The sequence below is a fragment of the Bombyx mandarina genome, chromosome 06 (assembly GCF_030267445.1).
Source record: "Bombyx mandarina strain Sakado chromosome 06, ASM3026744v2".
Lineage (NCBI taxonomy): Eukaryota > Metazoa > Arthropoda > Insecta > Lepidoptera > Bombycidae > Bombyx > Bombyx mandarina.
In genome coordinates, this window is record NC_143213.1 from 10,416,087 (window position 1) to 10,433,763 (window position 17,677).

The window sequence follows — 17,677 nt, forward strand, 5'->3', positions numbered from 1 at the left end:
TAATGCTTAGAACACTTAAAACACTTTAAAATTCTCAATTCACTTCTTCCGCTTCGCTTCAGGTGATCCGTTCGCTGTTTCGCTTATAGTCGATACGACATCCCTAGAACTATCGAGAACATTCCTCACAGGTCGACTGTTTTCGATGTGTGTTTCAGCCATATGACAATAGATGGCGTTGTAATTCTCGAGCGTTCTAGATGTTAGGTACTAGATTGATATTCGTTTCGGCTATTCGGCGATAGATGGCGTTACTCTTACCGGCGTAACAATATTATACGGTCTAAAAAGAATAATTGTATTAGAATTGAAAATTCCAGAAATTTATTATAATTTTACGATGTTTACTCACGTGCCACGAAGTACTGCAGAAAGTCGAAAATATGTAAATTTATTAAACATGGTAGCTCTTTTACGCCTAATATTTGATGTCGCACAAAAAAATTGAAATTTCATCTCCCCAGGCGCGTAAGAATGGTTTTCCATGTGAACGGCCGAGTTCGTTTTTGTTACACTAAACTTTTAGCGTTGAATCGGTCGCGCTTCTCTGAAACGAATTTTATTCTTTCTAAGGACAGCCCTTTCGTTTCTAAAATATAAATGCAAACAGCCCTTAAACTGTGTTGGCCCGTAATAAAATATGGCAATTAATTTGGACAGAGTCGCCGACACCGAGACAAAATTATAATACTTTTTAAGGTCGTTAAAAAATTTTTCGGTGATTTATTTACGTTAAGACCGATAAAGATCACGGCTTTTGTTAAAGCTGACAATGATTTTACCTGAAAAACGTATTGTTTAAGAATGTAAAATTTATGGTTCAATATATTTTTGTTTTTCTTTTATTCGATATTAAGTCGTTGAGGCTTATATGTGTGGGTAATAAGACACCTAGTCCATTGATGTTGAGCGATGGGACTATGAAAACGTTGGAATCCCGCAAGCAGGTACTACTGTTTCTATTGAATACATACTTTCCACACGTTCACGATTGACTTCCACGGTGAAGGATAACGTCGTAATAAAAAATGAAACCCGCAAAAATTATAATTTGCGTGATGCTAGGAGGGTTTGTGAGCCTGCAGGGGTAGGTACCACCATCTCGTCTATGTCTGCTGTGAAGAAGTAATGCTTTTCAGTTTGAAGGGTGGGGCACATAATGTACTATAAAACTGAGACTCAGGAATCATGTCTCAACGTATGTGGCGGTATTTACGTTGTTGAAGTCTATGGGCTCCGGTATACTTAAAACCGTTTTTACTTATTAAAGAGCGTCATAGCACCCTGAAGCTTTTGTTGAATCATTGTTCGCCACGAGTAACTATCTTCGGTAGGCAGCGGCTTGGCTCTGCCCCTGGCATTGCTGAAGTCCATGGGCGACGGTAACCACTCACCATCAGGTGGGCCGTATGCTCGTCTGCCTACAAGGGCAACAAAAAAAAAAAAAAACTTCTGCTGCATGTCAAGTGCACTATAGATAATGGTGGATATAATATGACCGATTCATTATCTGGTCTCTCATCGATTTTGTAGGTAATAACTAAAAGTAAAAGCTTTTAGATTTTTCTTAAAGTACACGGTACAATATTGACTTTTTGGGGTTAATCATAAAAGGACGATGTTCCACCGAGCGGGTGAAATTGCTCGGTAGACCGACGGCTCGAGCGTTATTGTTCGGAACTTGCATATATCAAAACTTATCTCGATAAAGTCGTTGGCGAGATTCAGGCATTTGTAAAAACTTCGGTTCTCTCTGTGTTTTATACCGTATGTTCTATGGGGAATGCTCTGAGGAATTATTCGAGATGATCCCCTCATCTCCTTTTTATCATCGCACCCCCCGCCATCGGAGCAGAGTTCATCCATATTATCTGGAACCGTTGCGTTCATCTTTGCGGCTTTGGAATGAACTCCCCTCCACGGTGTTTTCTGAGCGCTATGAAATGTCCTTCTTCAAACGAGGCTTGCGGAGATTACTTAATGGTAGGCAGCGGCTTGGCTCTGCCTCTGGCATTGCTGACGTCCATGAGCGACGGTGACCATTTACCATCAGGTGGGCCATATGCTCGTCTGTCTACAATATGCAAAAAAAAAACTCTAGCGTTCTATGATACGTCACCGTCAAAAACTTTTGAAAAATATACAATGAAAATAAACACACTACATACGTCGTTTTAGTTCTCAGTCAAGAGAGTAAAAATATTTTTTTAATTGAAATTAATAACAACTTTTCAGCCATCGTGAAATTTTTTTAAGACTTACTGTAATAAAAGCTGAAAATCATAATTAGCTTAGCTACTAAGAAAGTTATAAGCACAATCTGAGTAGACATTTTACGGAGAAAATCCACCACTCGCGCAAATAAGATTAATTTTAATCATATAGCTATGACACAATATAAAAGATCGTTCTTCATCAAATGTTAATTCAAGAGCGAAACAATGTTCGGCTGTTTCGTTAGTAACACGAAAATCTTAATTAAAAAGTTATATAATGAAGGAGCATTGTTCTTTTTCTTCGTAGTGCCAGTACCTATTCGTTCTTTTCCCAGTCCTGTGTAGAGCGATCTTTAAGACTACCTTTAACATTTATAATCTAGTTCACATAATAAATTTGATTTAAAAATAGTGTAAGAAAAATGATTTTATTGTGAAAAAGCGTGAGGTGCTTTTCAGGATATTATCAAAATAACCCTTCTACTCATATCTGTTCATAAAATATTTATAACTACTGATACTATGCACCCTACGCTTTTTTTTACAATTAAATCATTTTTTGTTACACTATTTTTAATTCAAATTTATTAACATTTATTTTCTATTTTTTAGTTGGATTTTCTATAATAGCGGATTTTGTTAGTTTTTTTTAAACTATTATTTATTATTCATTTTTTAGTTAATTTCAATTTTTCGAATTTTTTTTAATATTAAATTGTTATCGGTCTTAATAAGTATAACAAATTTCGAGTTAATCCGACGTTTTGAAGGCGGTCAAAATCATGTTTCCTTCCCTTACAAACATACATACCTCTGAAGCTAATAAAAGCGTATTAAAAATAGTAACGATTTCCAAATATACTACTAATTATGCTAAAGCAGCGGTAAGGCGTACTGTGAGCCCGCCCGTTTCATTAGTATCGTCATGGTTGTTCTGTATAAAGTACTAAAGCGTTCCTATCTGTCAATTGGATTGTACTGGATTGAATCATGTTTGTTTTTTATTAAGTGGTTACCGGAGCCCATAGACATCTGTAATTTCCGTGAGTTCCGGTAACCAATTAATACGAGGTGGAGCATAGGCTTGTTTGCCAACCAGTGGCAATAAAAAAGAATATTGAGAGTCGAATTAAAAAATTAAAAAACACGTGTGGCACTCAGGGACTGCCGTGATAAAGCATAGCATTTTTTATCAACTCATGCAATTATAATTAGACAATAATAAAATTTAATAATAATTTAATATAAATTACTTTTAAGTCGTCCAGTAAAGAGCAGAAGAATCTACACAACACCATTTAATGTCCCTAAGACAGAAACAGAAATTAAAAACTATATCGAAAATCTACGAATACACACAGAAAATATAGAAACAGAGTGTAATGATATCCAAACATACTACGATATCCTAGAAAGAGGCATAACAGAGAGTCTAAAATACAAAAACAGTGCACATGCTCATTAACACAATATTTTCTCCAAAGACACAACCCAGCTTATAAAAAGGCGCACAGAACTATCATACACAAAGAATAAAACCAAAGATATGAAAGAAGAACTCAGCAGAATATACAAAGAGGCTAATAGGTCAATCCGTAAGGACTACAACGACCATAGATATGAGATTATCTCAAGAAACATAAAGAATTTTAGAAGTACCAAAAAAGCCTACAAAGAATTAACTACACATAAGTCATGGATTCAAAAACTCGAACATAACTCACTAGAAACAAAATCTAGAAAATATGTAATAAACCATGCAACAGACTTCTATAAAAAACTTATACAAGAAACAAAACAACACTGAAACGAAAGCGCAAATAACTCACATGAACACAACAGACTGCATCAGAAAAATTCAAGACTCCGAAGTGTACGAACAAATGAATAAGTTTAAGCCTGAGAAGAGTCCCGGACCAGATGGATTATGTAATGAGGCCCTTAAAATAGCAGCACCTATTTTAACACGTCATTTTACGAAATTGTTTAACATGATACTAGACGAAGAAAAAGTACCGAAACAATGGTGTACATCAGACATAATTTTACTCTTCAAGAAAGGATGTCCCATAGATATAGGAAATTATAGACCCATAAGCCTGCTGGCGAGCATATATAAACTATTTTCATCCATAATTTTAAAGAGAATATCCGACGACATCGACAAGCTGCAACCATAGGAGCAGGCGGGATTTAAATCAGGCTTTAGCACAATGGACCACATACAAACACTAGGACAGGTCATAGAAAAATACAGAGAATATAGAAGACCTCTGTATGTGGCCTTCATTGACTACAGTAAAGCTTTCGACAGCATCAGTCACTGTTCAATCTGGAACGCATTACAACAATCAAATGTTAACTATAAATACATCAATATCTTAAAATATATCTACACAAAAAGTACGAGCAGAGTTAAATTAGAAAGTAGAGGAGACGAGATAAAAATAGAACGAGGAGTCAGACAGGGAGATCCTTTTTCCCCGAAGCTGTTCATAGCAGTACTTGAAACTATTTTTCAAAAACTAGACTGGAAAAAAAGAGGAGTGTACATAAACGGACACTACCTAAACCATCTGAGGTTCGCTGACGATGTTGTTATAATTGCTGAAACTACCAAAGACCTAGAGGAAATGATGAGATCACTGGACTGCGAAAGTTCAAAAATCGGCCTAGAAACGAAAAGTAAAACTAAGATATTAACCAACAATCACGAACGCCCGATAGTGATAAAAGGAAACAATATAGAATACGTCAGCGAATACATCTACTTAGGGAAGCAAATCTCATTCAAAACGACAAGCAACGAAGAAGAAGTAACAAGAAGAATCAACGCAACTTGGAAGAAATTCTGGGCACTAAAAGAAATCCTAAAAGGGAACTACAGCTTGCGTATGAAAAGGGCAACATTTGATACATGCCTGTTACTCTGCTTGTTGTATGGCTGCCAAACGTGGATATTTACAAATAAAATAAAACAAAAAATTAAATGCAGTCAAACAGCCATGGAAAGGAGCATGTTGAAAATTAGAAGAATACATAGAATTAAGAATGAAAACATTCGTCAAAAAACTAAACTTACCGATGCTCTCAGCCACGCACTCTCACTTAAGTGGAGATGGGCCGGACACATCTCACGATACCCAGACAAAAGATGGACCATTGAAGCCACACGATGGAAAGGACCAATGGGGAAAAGGAATGTTGGTCGACAATTAAGACGATGGGCTGATAACATAACACACGTCGCAGGAAACGACTGGATAAAATCAGGCAAGGATAAGGAGTCATGGAAAAGGATGGAGGAGGCCTTTACCCAAATAGGGGTCCAAATCTCATAAATAGTACTAATATCAAATAATTAATTAATTATAAGTATGTAACCTTTTAATTTTAAACTACAACTTACTAACAATCATTGTGTTATAAATCGAGAGTGAGAATTGGATTAAATGGCTTCATTATTATTATTATTATTATTATTATAATTTAATATTAAAACAATAATAAAACAAGACCACGCTATATTTTTAAACATTAACAAAACCAAAACATTGACTGTCCCCTTCACACTCATAAGCTAGACTGCGCAAGAGAGAGATGGACAGACTTTTCATGATGCGCATGCAGTGCGACGTCACGTCAAGCGCTTATTCACAAACACTACACAAGCGCAACGTGTGAATGTGTTGAACGCGAGCTACATGGTAGGCGGAGTGGGGGCGTTAGGTTTTATTTTCGTTACGGAATTTCTTGATTCAGTCGCCGCGCTCAAAGTCCTCGATAAAAGCTATGCGATAGCTTAAAAAAGAATTTGAATAGAATTAAAACACTGCTTTCGGTTTAGATTGGACGTTTTATTGGCTAAAATTTTATTGGCTGAAATTAGGTCAAATTGTCCGCACGATGTTAAGTGATTGAAAATATATCGGAACGCGAACGTTTCAGGGTTTATTATTTTACAAATACTAATGAGCCTAATATAGTCTAACCGAAATAAGTTGATCGTATTGATACAAGCGTGCTGTCAGACTCACGCATCAACATCACATTTAAGTCTTCCAACAAGTGAAAAATAAAAATCCACAATACAGGCTTCCAACATCATTCATGTTAGCTTATAAAATATTGTTTATAATATTCCTTTATACCAATACCCGTTCGTTGGGACGTGTTAGGTACATATAGTTTAAGAGAAAGTGGTACCTGCACGCTCGATATGAATGCACTAGACGTTTTTTTCATTTAAGCTAGGGAGCTACTTTATTATTATTATTAAATATTATGACGTCTGTCTCGCTTAACTATCATGTGCCTAGAAAAGACTTAATTAACCCTTTGGCTGCTATGTAGGTCACCGGTGCCCTAAGTGGTGCACTGAAGTAATTATGTCTATTTCTGTTACTAAGCACCTGTATTACCTAGCTTTGCCTTTTTTTGTTTTTGGAACGAAGTTCCTTATGGGACGATGCGGAGGGGTACCCTAACCGGAAAAAAAGTCCGTAACGTAAGATTTTTATTAGTAATGCACACAGTGTACGACGTAACTTTGTAATAACGTACAAATGAGTAATGCACATATTGCACGACTTAACTTTGTAATAACGTACAAAAAATAATATATTTTTTTATCATTCATTGACCACGGTCTCTCTGAGATTCGTTCGTTTGCACAATACACTAACTCTTATGCAAACAACCGTGAATGAAGTGTACCACAATAAGTTCGCACGTTACCAAATGACCGTGGGTTGTTGCGAAACCTCCAGTACTTTTTTTTTATACCTCGAATAGAACTTTAAATTAATCTTTTTATAATAAGGAACTTCGTTCCTATCCGGTGTCCCACGACACCACACATCTTTTTTATGCATGTTTTATCTTTTAAGTCTCTTAGAAATAGATTCATTCTCAGTATCTTCGTAGGTATTCGTCTTTCCCAGAGCTTACTAAATATTCCAGCGTCTTAGTGAAAAGATCAAAGAGAGAAATCGACACAATTACTTCAGTGCGTCGCGTAGGGCTCAAGTGACCGACATGGCAGTCAAAGGATTAAAGATGTTTCTTTATTTTTCACACTCACAATAACACATGAACAAAGTGTTTAGCCTTAATAAAAACTGAGTAAGGTCAGTGGACTCAAATCTCAGAGACATTAGTTAAAATAGTAGTTTAGGTTAAATTAAAATTACTTATTAGCCTTATTGAGCTAGATTGTAATCTTAATATTGTGCCGAGCCTAGGATTTGGTAAATTACATTTAAAAAAAAAATTGTCCACGCCAGAGCGAGACAGACTTCACACTCTCGATCACCATATACTACGACAAGTTACAATTAATTTTATCTCAATTTGCTCAAGTTAAACGAAGCCATATTCATATGGTCGTAAAAGAACGCTAATGCCTCTGCTTCGGTAAATAAATAGGAAAAGACGAAATAATTAAATAAAAATTTCTGTTTTGTTTATTATTTGATTGTCTTTTTTTGTGTGTGCTTTTCAAACACAATGCAAAAAAAATATTATACACAAACTTAATCTTAATCTTGAGGTACTTATGGTTGAAATTTGATAATTGACGATAAAATAACCAATATTAATTTCTCAAACGTATTATATTGAAGAAACTGTTGTACAAGTCCAGTATAAGTAGAACGGTGGTGCCTACATAATATCCACGCTTATCTCAAATCAGTACTCAAAATGATCTCTAAATACACAGCATTAAGTATTCTTAGAAAACGAATTAGCGGCTGCAAGTTATGGTTCTGACTTCACGAACACTCGTGTATCTAAAGTTGAAGATCTTACATACAGTTTTTGCTGTAGCGCTCTGAGCTGACAGACAGTGATAAATATGAGACGGGCCACACGCTCGACTCTCGGAGAGAAACTATTTAATACTTTGCTTCTTTAAGTTTGTTAGAATTTTTAGTTTTAAGCGCAAATAGCGTCGACGAATTTACAACAAATATTAAAAATACACGAGAATTTCATTGAACGAATTCATTGAATCTTCTTCTTTTTCCAGTGCCTCTTCAATCCTGAAGGTTAGCTTCCTGTATTCATTTCTATCAGTAGCCAGCCGGAACAGCTGTTCGACGGAGGCGATATCGGTCCACTTCCGGATATTCCGTAGCCATGACTTCTTTCTTCGCCCAGCACGTCTCTTTCCGTCCACTTTGCCAACTTATGCGTAACATGCAATGGTAGCCCCACATCTCGAATGCCTGTAGGCGTCTTGTAGTGTCCTCTTTTTAGAGCTCTTTTTAAAGCGTTACGTTAAATGAAAGTCTAAACCAAACACCTGGAGATGTGCTAGTGAAGTCACAATGGTATATTTTAATTGTCTCTTCTCCTCAAACTCGAATAAATGATTTTCACCAGAACTAGGCAGGCTGGTGATACCTACCCAAGCGAGTTTCCTATACGTCATACCGTTAACTTCATTTTTTATTTATTTTTATTGCTTAGGTGGTTGACGACACAGCCCACCTGGTGTTAAGTAGTTACTGGAGCCCATAGACATCTACAACGTAAATGCCGCCACCCACCTTGAGCTATGAGTTTTAAGGTCTCAGTATAGTTACAACAGCTGCCCCGCCCTTCAAGCTGAAACGAATTACTGCTTCACAGCAGAAATAGGCGGGGTGGTGGTAACTACCCGTGCGGACTTACAAGAGGTCCTACCACCAGTAAAAAGAACTTCTTCTTCTGTTGGCGCTTATTGTACTGTCGGCACAGCATGTCTTTTCCATGAAGCCTATCATACGTCATTTTTTACACTCGCACTGTTCTCTCGCATATTCTTTTTTACACATTTCATCGAACTATTTTTAAGAAGTCCTCTCAAACCATACCGATACCATGCTAACGAATTAATAACTCCACTTTGAGTCATATAACTTTCTGAAAGCAGAACTAAATGCTTTTGACTTATTACGCTTGGAAACTGAGCCTATATGCCTTCTAATTTAATGACAATGTTACAAGTAAATACATAAAAATAGGAAAAACGGTGCCATATTTATTGGCGGCGTCACGGCACAAACACAATCGCTCACCATTAGTCCGTTTTTATCTCGTTGTCCACAGTAAACCAGAAAATAATAGGATATCACGTGTCAGAACGCTCGGCGGAATCCCTTTTATATCCAGTATGTACTAACAAATGATCTCGTACGCTCCTCTGTTGCGGATTGAACCTTTATTTTAATCACCATTAGACCTTTCTCGGTTGACGGGTGTTGGTGTAGCCGCTAGTACGTTTAGGAGCTGACCGCACGAACGTCGGATTTAGTTCGCAAATTGTATATAAAATTCACGTTATAATAATAATAATAATAGTTCACTTACTACAACGTGAACGTTTGTGACAATATTGCGTCTAACAAAATTTAAACTTTCTCTTGGCGGATGGACGCCCACCTGGTGTTAAGTGGTTACTGGAGCCCATAGACATCTACAACGTAAATGCGCCACTCACCTCGAGATATAAGTATAGTTACAACGGCTGCCCCACCCTTCAAACCGAAACGTATTACTGCTTCACGGCAGAATTAGACGGAGCGGTGGTACCTACCCGTGCGCACTCCCAAGAGGTCCTACCACCAGTGATTACGCAAATTATAATTTTGCGGGTTTGATTTTTATTGCACGATTGTTATATTCCTGTAACAAGATCACGAATATTGAAAATTTTTAATAAAAAAGAAAACCAACTTTAATGAAATAAAATAAGAATGTAATCCTTTTAGTTGAAGTCATTCGAGAATCATTAAAGAGAAAACATTAAATTTCAACCATTAAAATCGATATCCTTTTAATCACTAAGCGCGTCTGAAAAGGCTCATTAAGGCTGGTTAATTTAAGCGGCTTATTGTTATACAGTAAGCTTTAGTGTTTAATAATAAGCCGTTTTAAGGCTCTATTCAAGAAGATAGAGATCAAAGGTACATGATTCAAATTCGCAATTAGGATTGTTATAGTCGTCGGGACCTAAAAGATAAGACGCTCGGTACATTACTACCAAGTACAAGATACAGCTGTGCCGGTGTTCGAATCCCGGAGACAGGTACCAAAAACTGACACTCAAAACTCATGTTTCAAAGTGGGTGGCTGCATTTACGTTGTAGGTGTCTATGGACTCCGGTAACCACTTAACATAAGTGGGCCGTGACCTTGTCCACCCATCTAAGCAATATAAAAAAAATCTGATACAGTTATTTCTCAATAGATTATTTATCTCTTTGTGTTTTATTGTCCCAGACTGCTACATCACTTCTATGATTTTTGTATTCAAATTCCAAATCGAATCATCTGTCTTCGAAAATAGTACTTTTAAATTTCGCCCTACATCCCATTCTATAGTTCACCAGCGACGGCAACAAATAACCATCATCTAAGACGTAAGTTCCCCAGCCTTCGTAGGACAACAAAAAACTTAAAACCCCACAATAATTTAAAGCCGCAGCAACATTTCATTTTGTTAGATAGCCGAGTTTGGTCTTGATTTTAACGAATGGTTACAATCTTTCTAGCCCGCCGCCAATTTGCGGGAGATAGTGCCTTTACAGTTGTTTAGATAAACAAGCCCATTCGACTGATGTTCCCTCGTTCGAAGGGATCCTCTTCCTCGTATTTACCCATTTGAACTGATTCATCGTGCACCGATTGCATGCCATTTATATTCGTGTCAAGATTTTATCAAACAAAAGATGATAAATCGACTTCTCTTTTGATAGTCTTACGTCGCATTGTAATGCTTTCGTAGGATTAAACGACAATCTGTGTCGAGATTTCGCCGAGCCAGTAACAAAGCAGTTGAGATTTTCTCTTCAAATTTCACGGTTTTATCACGCCTTTGGGCTTATACTTATAATTGAAAATAAGAATACAAAGATTGCTATCAATCCAAAGCTGCTAATCAAAGTTGCTTCATAGCAGTGTCAAGGTTGCGTGAAATTGTTCCCTAGACTAACATCGTTCAAAAAGTACCTTCGTTGAGTGGCCTTCGATGTCCCAAGAGACTTGGTCGTCTACGTTCCGAGGCAATTGTTGAAACCGTGTTCTTGGTTTGTAGAAAAATGTTCTGTTTCTGAATTGTAAAAGTGGGTTTATAGGCTACGCTCGGAGACTGTTTACGACGGATTGATCTGATGTTTTGATCTACGTCAAAACGAGGTCAGTGGTAAAATGTCAGGTTTCAACTATACTGAATGGACTTACAAAAAAAAGTTTATTTGCAGAATCAACAAAACTTGATCAAATTTTGCAAATGCAGTTCTTTATTGCAGTTTCTTTAGAAACGTTCGGTTTACAAAAACAAAAACAAAAAAAAACGGGAATTTTATACTTTTATCACGAATTTTATTAAAACTTCATCAATATTTTCTTATTAAATGTTATTTCAAAATATGTTTGTGTTTCTGTTATAACCATATCCACAAAATGTGAAAATTCAAAGCTATCATTGTGTTAATAAATGACGTTTATATTTGATATTCTGACCGGAACCGATGGAGGCTGACAGTCGACAAGCTAAAACGGAGTCACGATCCTCAGCAATGAGGGAGCGATGGAGAAGAAGAATATTTGATATTATTACTGCCTATTTAATCTTTTTAATTATGACGAAAAATTCAAAAAAATCAAATCACTATTTTAATTTCAGATTTAGCGGGCTTTTGGAACATTTCACAGAGCTTTCAACATTCTTATGCTCATTTAATTTAAGTTTTCTTTTAAATATCATTAATGAATATAGCTTATCAAAATGTTTTAGTTTCCATTCATAATAATTATTGGCTTAATTTAAATAAAATTGAAACTTACGTCCCTAGAGAATTGGGACGATATTATTTTATTAGTTTCGGGCTTCTTAATATGCTCGAGGTTTTTAATTTGCGTTCATGAATAATTTTGTATTTCTTTTGCGACCGCGCAATTTGGATACATATATTTTCGGCAGTCAAAACATTTTTTTTTTAATGTAATGTTCAATAGTTTAGATTTAGGTTTCCGTTGATCTTACAATATATATTGGAAGTTATTACGAACGGAAACTTTAAGAAGTGATAGTGATTGAAGACTGCTTCTAACGATGTTGAGAGTTTGAAGTAATGTGCTGCCAAGAATTATAAATTACATTCATTTGTGAAGTTTTTATTCGATTTTGAAATTTTCTGTAACAAACAAAATTAAAATTGATCGTGAAAAAACTTGTAAGCCGGCCTAAGGCATTATGAGACATAGTACACTCGCGTCAAGTTATTCGATTATTTCGGGATTAAATTCTTGCACACAAGTATTCATAGTAAATGCGTATCTAATACAATGCTCACCAACGAATTCCACAATTAAGAATAACGTACATAGTGTTATAAAAATCAGATATTTTTTATTTTATTTTACTGGGAGGGCATTTTGTTAGACTACATGTGAGTAGTGAGAACGAAGATTCAAACGGCTATACGATAACGATAGGGGCCTTTAAAAAAACTTTCTGTTGCAAAGTAGTAAAGCGCTCTGATTTGAAGCGTGGGCCAGCTCTTATACAATCATAATTTCGAAATGGACCAATTTCTGTAGATGTGTCCGGTGACCACTTAACACCAGTAGTAGGCAGAGTTATCTGATTCATCAAAAAAAAAAAAGATGTGTGGTGTCGGTGAGACACCGGATAGGAACGAAGTTCCTTATTATAAAAATATTAATTTTAAGTTCTATACGAGGTATAAAGAAAATAATTATTCGGGTATACATTTTTTACTATGATTTATTTATTGATAAAAATAAATAAAAAAGTACTTTACAAAATTATCAACTTTATTTTACTCATAATGATTTATAAAAAATATATAATAATAATATACAAAGAAACAGCTATTTATTTGAATAATAATAATAACTGTCATCACGTAGACTAATTAGACACTGTATAGCTATACTATACATAAATAATAAAAATCTTACGTTACGGACGTTTTTCCCGGTTAGGGTACCCATCCGCATCGTCCCATAAGGAACTTCGTTCCAAAAATTGTTGTTGTACAAAGTCAGTACCTAAATAATTTCCTAGATTTCGGACTAAAATTTATTACATCCGCAGCTTCTTAAGTAGTTCTCACTGAAAACTGTAATAAAGATTGTATTTATATCCCCCATTTAACTCTGTCTGCTGTAAGTCCTGAGATTAATACAAGACACTTCCAGTATTTCGGTTGCCATTTTTAATCAGGATTAAAACTGCATTTGACTTAATTGAAATCGTTTGCAAATTACAAAGCCTTCTCGAAGAAGTTTCTTAGTTACTCGCAATAAACCAAGTTTATCAAATCTGTCTTTGAGCTAAAGTGTGAAAATTTATATTTTTTTTTATATGTTGTAACTGAAATGTATAACTTTTTTAATTGAAGATTTTATGTTCTGGTAACGAGGCTTTTAGCCACGTATAGGTATAGCGTAGTATGGACATGTGATGCGTAGAGAGGAGATGCATGTGATTAGGAGATAATGTATGGAAATGGTAGTGCAAGGTAGAGGGGGAAGAGGTCGACCGAAGAAGACATGGATGGAGTGTGTGAATGACGTTATGAAAGAAAAAGGAGTGAGTGTTGAGATGACAGCTAATAGCGGAGAATGGAATAGAAAAAATCGCTGTGCCGACCCCACCTAATGGGATAAGATGGAGACAAAGAATAAGAGAGTTATAAAAGCGAACTGCGTTGTTTTCTTCGATATAATTATAGCCAAATTGCGTATGCCTTGGAGTCACAGTCACATTGTATGTCATAATAATATCAACAAGAATAAATTCATCACGTAAATGATATAGAGGTTAGGTTTAATTAACAAAGGCACCGTGTAGAGCCAAACGTAATAATTATTATCTTGTGCGTGCTAGAGCAAGATAAACAGTTTTATTTTTATTTCATCGTACTACTAAAACCTAAATCTAAAACTGTTACACTTTTACGGTTTAATCTTGCGTTTTTTCATTGGTATGATATGATTTCCGTTGTTATGAATTCTTTACAGTTTTCGTGAACACGGACGATTAAGATGTTATTTACTGTCATTGTTATATTGAGCTAAGTACCCACTTTGTCATAAGATTATTTCTAGACTTTGACATTTTATGGCACTGATAATGAACTAACAGTGTTTTTAAAATAGTACCTTGAGCTGAAGTTCCCATCCATGGGAAACAATCTCAGACGGACTCCTACGCTGTCATCTTACTGGATAAAAGTATTGGCCTCTGATATCCTTCTACTTCTACTACCCGTTGAAAGATGGTCACTGCCTGATCGCGTGCTAAATGATGCAGATTTCAAGCAAGAAAACCATCACACTCGGAAGACCAATGACGAATCTGAAACAAAATAATAAGATAGAATGATAAAAGAATTCCCATCTGATTGTTTTCAATAAAAATCGGCAAGGGTTCAAACATGTTAAAGAAAAAAAAAATACAAATATTTGTTGAATGTCAACCCTATTTCTTTGCGTGGTATCTTCTAACAAAATCCACGCTCATTAAGATGACTCAAAAAGGAACAAGCGCTCTTGTTAATTGGCACAGGTATATTCCTGATGCCTCGTTTAAAAATTATTAATAGTAGCAGTTGATATTTAGTATTAGTATTTATGTGTATCTAGTATATATCCTGTATTTTTAACCCATCGTATAACTTATTACTTACATATCCTTCTTCATTAATGACCTGATTTTTTTTATTGCCCTTATAGGCGGACGAGCGTACCTGATGGTGAGTGGTTACCGTCACACATGGACTTCATTAATGCCAGGGCAAAGCTAAGCCGCTGCCTACCATATGATATTACGATATTTGCAGCATATTAATTATAATATCCGCAACAGTTGTAGCATACGTAGCTTTGATAAAGCCACAATTCAAGCAATGTTTACGAACAATTTTAAATAAGTGTCATTTATATCCTACTAGTAATTCTCGCTTCGCTTCAGAAACTGTAATTTATTATTGATTAATTCTCCACTATTTAATGGATGTTATTATACATATAAACATTCCTCTTCAATCACTCTATCTATTAAAAAAACCGCATCAAAATCCGTTGCGTAGTTTTAAAGATTTAAGCATACTTAAGGACAGACAGATATAGGGACAGAGAAAGCGTCTTTGTTTTATACTATGTAGTGATAAGCGGTTAAAAATCATATTTCGCTATTAGAACGAAACTAAAACACGCTTTTCCCAACCATCAAATCGAAAGCCGTGTATTTTATTTGTGTGCCGTTTGATAGATGAACGTAATCGCTTTTAAACGAGTTAGCATGTAAAAATCCTAAACTTTGAACGTTTTTAGTTTAGACAAAATAAAACTGAAATTTCGCCCGCCCGCGAGCGGAATTTTAAGCGCGCTTTTCCGAAGTTTGTTTTAGAACTAGTGTGGAGTCGAAACGGAAAAGATAAAATTTATTTTCCGTTTCGAGAATGTTTTACGGAAGCTGAGTTACGGATTCCTAGATTAATTCTTACGTACGTATTTATTTTTCATGTAGGTACAGCTTGAATTAGAACCTCAACTAAATTTCAGGTTTTAATTAAGTTTAAATGTACACGTGATGATAATTACAACAATTTAATAATTTTCCTAATGAGTAACTTAATAAACGGACTAAGTGTTTTCTCTGATACGTGTTTTTCAGACCTGAAACGTTCTAAGTTCAAGTGTGTTATTGAAGGAGCTTCGTGTTGGTGCCTTAGTATTTTTTTTTTCTGGAAGGTTACTCCATGTACTCTGAACTTTTTTTTTATTACTTAGATGGATGGACGAACTCGCAGCCCACCTGGTGTTAAGTGGTTACTGAAGCCCATATATATCCAGAACGTAAATGCGCCACCCACCTTGAGATATAAGTTCTAAGGTCTCAAGTATAGTTACAACGGCTGCCCCACCCTTCCAACCGAAACGCGTTACTGCTTCACGGCAGAAATAGGCAGGGTGGTGGTACCTACCCGCGCGGACTCACAAGAGGTCCTACCACCAGTAAAACTGGAGTAGGCGCAAACAATTTCTGTAGGTTTTTAAACGATTGTAACCAAGAGTTGTAAAGAAGGTCGTTATGAAATTGTACGCTGCTTTTTTAGAAGTGTGACCGCGAATTCATTCATTTGTTTGTTTCATGTTTTCTTTAGTACATTTTTATTCTTTGAGGCTTTTATTCTTGAGGCTCAACAGTTACAGTAATATACTGCCGCCGGAATTTCATTTAAGCGAAATACTCAAACTGACGAATACAAAGTCTGTTATTTTGAATTATTAATTAATTATAATTCCAACGAATTTCACATTAATTTAGAAGTATTAATGGCTATTAACGTAACTGACGTCACCCGAAGAGGTGCCATCAATAAACAGTACCTGGTGGCACGATAATAATGACAAAAAGATTAATACGAACTGTTCATCTTTATAAAAGTTAAGTATAAGCTTCGCTAACGAAGCGTTCTTTAAGTTATAACCCTATATTTCATCCTACTTAATTTGAATAAATATTGCAATGTTTGGATAAGAAATTTTAAGATTTCGATATGCTCGTCATCTTTAGTCTTATATCTATTCACTTTTGGATGTAAGCCGAGCCCACTGAGTTTCTCACCGCATCTGCTCAGTGGGTCGCGATTTCTATATGGTGGTAGATTCTGTGAAGCACTGCTCTTGTTAGGGCTAGTTTTAACAAATTCTCTTTGGTCGAGCCCGTGAGCTCACCTATCCGTCCGGGCATAGCTGGAATAGCCTCTTAGGCTACTAGCGAATAGGTAGGGGGGAAAATGATATAAGCATCTTTCATAAGCCCCCAAAAAATGTGGAATGCTTCACGGTTGAGCGTGTCATCCATGCTAATTTTCTTTGTATCCTTCCAATTTGAGTATATGCACTGCGGAATTGATTTGATACTTTAAGGTACTATAATTTATTGTACGATCGTCTGTTAGGATTACTTTTTTACTTATTTACACTTTATGTTAAGCAATTACTGGGACCTGTACCACTACACTTGTATACCAACTGGTTTCGTGGTTCGAGCTTGTGTAAGCACTAACTACTATTTTCAATTATTCTGAAATTTCCTTTTCATTTCCTGCGAGGTCAGCTGGGCTTATTTCTTAACGTAAAGCTCATTATCCCAAGCTCTCTATTGCTCTATAGGGTGGACGGGCTCACGACCCAACTGGTATTAAGTGGCTACTGGAGCTCATAGACAGTAACAACGTCAATGCCGCCGCCCATATTGGGACGAGTTTTAAGTCACTGTTTTATAGTACGACTGGTCCTCCATTCAAACCAAAACGCATTACGGCAGAAATAAGCGGGGTGAAAGTAGCCATGCGTTCGGACCCTCAAGGTACACTGTTAACAGTAAAAGATTTTGCTGTATTTTTAGGCAGCTGAGCGTAATGCCACCCGAC

The 17,677-nt window shown here is 36.0% G+C and overlaps 1 protein-coding gene, 1 long non-coding RNA gene and 1 pseudogene across 2 annotated transcripts in view; 1 reads left to right on the forward strand and 2 right to left on the reverse strand.

The window, feature by feature from the left end:
• The window catches only part of LOC149502829 (uncharacterized), a 510,125-nt gene that overhangs the window by 448,953 nt on the left and 43,495 nt on the right, over positions 1-17,677 (reverse strand). The gene's annotated exons all lie outside the window — the stretch shown is intronic.
• Positions 1-17,677, forward strand: part of Sol1 (CUB domain-containing protein Sol1) — a 320,961-nt gene that overhangs the window by 92,768 nt on the left and 210,516 nt on the right. The window lies entirely within an intron of this gene.
• On the reverse strand, positions 17,068-17,157 carry LOC114246524 (U6 spliceosomal RNA; annotated as a pseudogene).